Below are 4,741 nucleotides of genomic sequence, written 5' to 3' on the forward strand. Positions count from 1 at the left end.
GTTAGAATGTCAAGAATACAGGAAGAAGAAATACTATTAAAAGCTGCAAGAGAGGAACAAGTTTCCTATAAAGACCAACTCATCAGAATTACATTAGACCACTCAGCAAAAACAATAAAAGCCAAAAAAGCATGGAATGATATATTCCAAGCCTTGAGTGTCAATAACTGCCAATGTAGATTACTATATACAGAAACATTATCCTTTAAAACAATGAGGGAAATAAAGACCTTTTAAGAAAAGAACACTCTAAAGCCACCCAGGAACATTAAGTATTGCAAAAGATATTTTTTAAAAATCCTACACAGAAAGGAGGTAGGAGTCAATCACAATCAGGAGAGACCAACAAACAATAAATCACACAAGAAGAATAATTTAGCACACAAGAATTAGTAAATATTTTGTAATCAACTCAGTAAGCCAGGAAATCTCTCACTTGAATAAGAAAGAAACAAAGAAACTCATTAGAAAAAAAATTGCAGGAATTAGCATGTGTATCTTAAGCAACTTAAATGTAAATGGTGTTAACTCTACACTTAAAGACACTGATTAGATTTAAAGTAAGATACAACTCTTTGTAAGAAACACAACTTACTGACAAAGACTTGCAATGGCTGGAAATGAAAGGTTAGAAAACAATTCATTGCAAGCAAATAGAATCCAAAAGTAAGTAGGAACAGTTATACGCACTTGAAATTACGAAGACATAAATTGGTTCCAAGAGTAAAAAATTAAATCATGTTAATAGTGGTTAAAAAGTATCTAACATACTTATGTTACTGTGAGACAATGTAGAGTTTACAGTTCAGAATATTAGTAGAAATAAAGAGCTTCATTTCACAAAGATTGAAAGGTCAATATTTATGTTACTGTGAGACAATGTAGAGTTTACAGTTCAGAATATTAGTAGAAATAAAGAGCTACATTTCACAAAGATTGAAAGGTCAGTTGATTTTAGACAACCTAGCCCATGCACAGGCAGCCAGACCTCAAAAGTACATGAAGCAAAAAAACAAAAACAGACCATCTAAAGTTCAAGGACATATAGACAAACCCGTAATTACAGTGGGAACATTAAACACCTGTCCTAAGTAACAATTCTCACAAGGAGACATTGAATCATTATGGGTACAAAAGCAAGAGCAACTCTGTTAAACCACTGTACGTAATTGAAATTCATCAACCCTCTATCTGAGTACATGGAATATATAAAACAATAATCTACATATTGGACCACAAAACCAATATCTAAAATTTTAAATAATGAAAGTCATCTAGAGTACAAACTCCAGTTGCAACAGAATTAAATATGAAATTAACAAAAGCAAGAATGGTGGGGAAATCAGCAATAAATTTGAAACTAAAAATTACATTCTAAAATAATCTATCATATTAGAGTCCTAAAAAAGCAAATTGGAATTTTTTTAACAAAGTGAAAATAGCACATCAAATCTTGGGCTGCATTTAGATAGAAATATATACCACTAATATACATTAGAAATAATAGAAATTTCTCTAAGTGGTGATTTCGAATTCTACCTAAATTAGTTAAAAGAGAGGAGGAAATGAAATCCCTATAGAACAGAAGTAAATAAATAAGCAAAAGAAGATAAAATGTCAGTAAACAAATCAAAATAAAAAAGAAAAATCGATAAATATGAAAGCTTTTCTAATCAACAATGAAATCAATATTCTATCAGTAATCCCAAAAAAGACAAAATTTCAATATCTAGAATATGAAAAATGACATTATTAGTACATGCCTAGAGAAATTACAGTGACCACAAAGGAATATTTAGAACAACTTTGTCAATGAATTCAACAACTTATACAATATATACACATTTGTTTAAATATACAGACAACTAAAGGTCACTCAAGTTGGGGAATGGAATAATTCTAATCTATTGTGAAATTGGATTTATATGAAGACTCTCCTTTACAAACTTAGCTTTAATGACTTCACTAATTATTTCTATTCAATAATTAAAGAAAAATCTCCTTGCATATGGTTAGCATATCTCTGACATTAAAATAAAATCTTGGGGGCTGGGGATATAGCCTAGTGGCAAGAGTGCCTGCCTCGGATACATGAGGCCCTAGGTTCGATTCCCCAGCACCACATATACAGAAAACGTCCAGAAGCGGCGCTGTGGCTCAAGTGGCAGAGTGCTAGCCTTGAGCGGGAAGAAGCCAGGGACAGTGCTCAGGCCCTGAGTCCAAGGCCCAGGACTGGCCAAAATAAAATAAAATAAAATAAAATCTTGGTTCTACCAGCTATCAGAAACTGGGGAAATATTCAAGTGTAGGCCACCTTATGGTGCAATCAGTTGATCTTGGTTGTGGCTGTTCCTTTTGTACAATGGGTACTGACTAGGGTGGATACATGATTGGTGTGTGAACATCTTCAACAGAAAAAAGAGCTACGTCCACTAGAAATCCAGAGCAGCAGACACTATACAGAAGCTAGAACCCTAAAGCTTTGAGTGGACTATGTGTTAGCTTCAGCTTCATTTTTATGTGTCAAGTGGGTGAATGGGCAGAGCTCTCAGTCTGAATCCTGGGTAGGTTCAGGAGCCAGCCAACAATCATGGTAATAAAAAAGGAAAGAAAAAATTGTCATGGCTTATAGGGGACATACATGTGAAGATAAAATAGTATTTCAAGAAAAGTTTACTTAAATTACAAAACACTACATAAAAACTCACTTATCAATATGAACATTTCCATCATGTCCATTGACTATCTTGGGTCAGACTCACTTTTCTACCTAAACTACCGGATAATGTACAACGACATCAGATAAGACTCTGCACATGGCTGAACTGATTACTGAGAAAAGAGAACTATTTGATATAAAATCCCATGTTCACTGTAGCTCTCTTTCTGGGACCAACTTTGTGATGGAGAGAGTGGGGGTGAGAGGGAGAGAGAGAGAGTGAGAGAGAGAGAAAGAGAGAGAGAGAGAGAGAGAGAGAGAGAGAGAGAGAGACCCAGCAAAGCACATCAACACTGCTAGACATTGGAGACAAGACATATATATGTGGTTTTTCACTAGTCTTTGCCTGTGCATTTTTTAATTTCATGAAAGGCTTTGAAAGCTTATTAATATTGGTTATTAGAAAAGTTAAAAGATAAATAAAAATATTAGTGGTTTACTATTGTTAAAAGATCAAAATCCAGCCCAGATAGAGCAAAGAAAACACAGAAACATGTATTACATTAAACTGAAGCATTATAACTGCTAGGGTTTGTGTTCAAAGACTACATTCTAGAACAAGCCCACACTCAATCCATATTAACAAACATTCAAACCCATATTTGATCAGACAGGGAAAGAGAAACAGAGTTTGCAAATGCGGTGCAGTCTAAGTAGACTCGGGAAATACCTTAATATGACCATAAATTTATCCTAACAGATCATGTCAAAAAAATGCAAGGTGATGAGACATCATGGACTTGCTCCTAGAAACATTTTTAGAAGAATATAATTTAGTCCTTATAACATGTAATTCACAATGTCCAGTTATGTAGTTTGAATGCAGTTTATTCTCCAAGGACTGATTTGCTAGAGGCTTGGTTTTCACTTTGTTCATGTAGACTACTCATTAAGATAAACTTATTTGATAAAGACATGTTCACAAAAACAAATTCAGTGGAAGAAACGAATCATGTGCTGTTCTCACCTTTTTTTTTTTTTTTTTTTTGGCCAGTTCTGGGGCTTGGACTCAGGGCCTGAGCACTGTCCCTGGCTTCTATTTGCTCAAGGCTAGCACTCTGCCACTTGAGCCACAGCGCCACTTCTGGCCATTTTCTAGATATGTGGTGCTGGAGAATCGAACCCAGGGCTTCATGTATAGGAGGCGAGCTCTCTTGCCACTAGGCCATATTCCCAGCCCCACCTTTTTTCTTTGCATTAGATTCTTCTCTATATATAGGAAAGTATTTTCACCAAGAAGTGTAAATATATACTCAGGTATAGAATTCTAAAAATACAAATATATGCCTAATATCTGGAGCTATGGAGGAATCTACAGCTGTATTAATTTCAGTGATTACTATTTACATGAATACATTTACTTAAGCGTATAATATTTTACATGTATGTGAGACTATGCCAACAAATGCATTTGCTTCACTTATTCAAATATGCATTTGAAAAAGGATTCAAATAAAGATACAGCACTTTCACTTAAGTCTACAGTACTTACCTGTATACTATACAATCATAACTTTCCTTTTAGGCTAACACAAAATATCCTAAAAAATGATGAAGTGAACTTATGACTCATGTTTCATTCAAATCAAGAAAGTTTTTTTTTTTTTTTTTTTTTTTTTTTTGGCCAGTCCTGGGCCTTGGACTCCGGGCCTGAGCACTGTCCCTGGCTTCTTCCCGCTCAAGGCTAGCACTCCGCCACTTGAGCCACAGCGCCGCTTCTGGCCGTTTTCTGTATATGTGGTGCTGGGGAATCGAACCTAGGGCCTCGTGTATCCGAGGCAGGCACTCTTGCCACTAGGCTATATCCCCAGCCCCAAGAAAGTTTTTTTTATAGAGATATTCATAGTTAGCAAGCTTTCAGAAGTTTTTGAATATTCAGCAGGATAAGAAAATAAAACCATTTGCAATTGGAATGTTTCTTCTATTCCAACAATTTACCACAATGTGGTGGCCATTTTAATTGAATCACAAAGCATGTGGGGAGAGATCCCTTTTTTGTTGTTGTTTCTTAGTACTACTGAA

This window comes from Perognathus longimembris, chromosome 12, assembly GCF_023159225.1.
Source record: "Perognathus longimembris pacificus isolate PPM17 chromosome 12, ASM2315922v1, whole genome shotgun sequence".
NCBI lineage: Eukaryota > Metazoa > Chordata > Mammalia > Rodentia > Heteromyidae > Perognathus > Perognathus longimembris.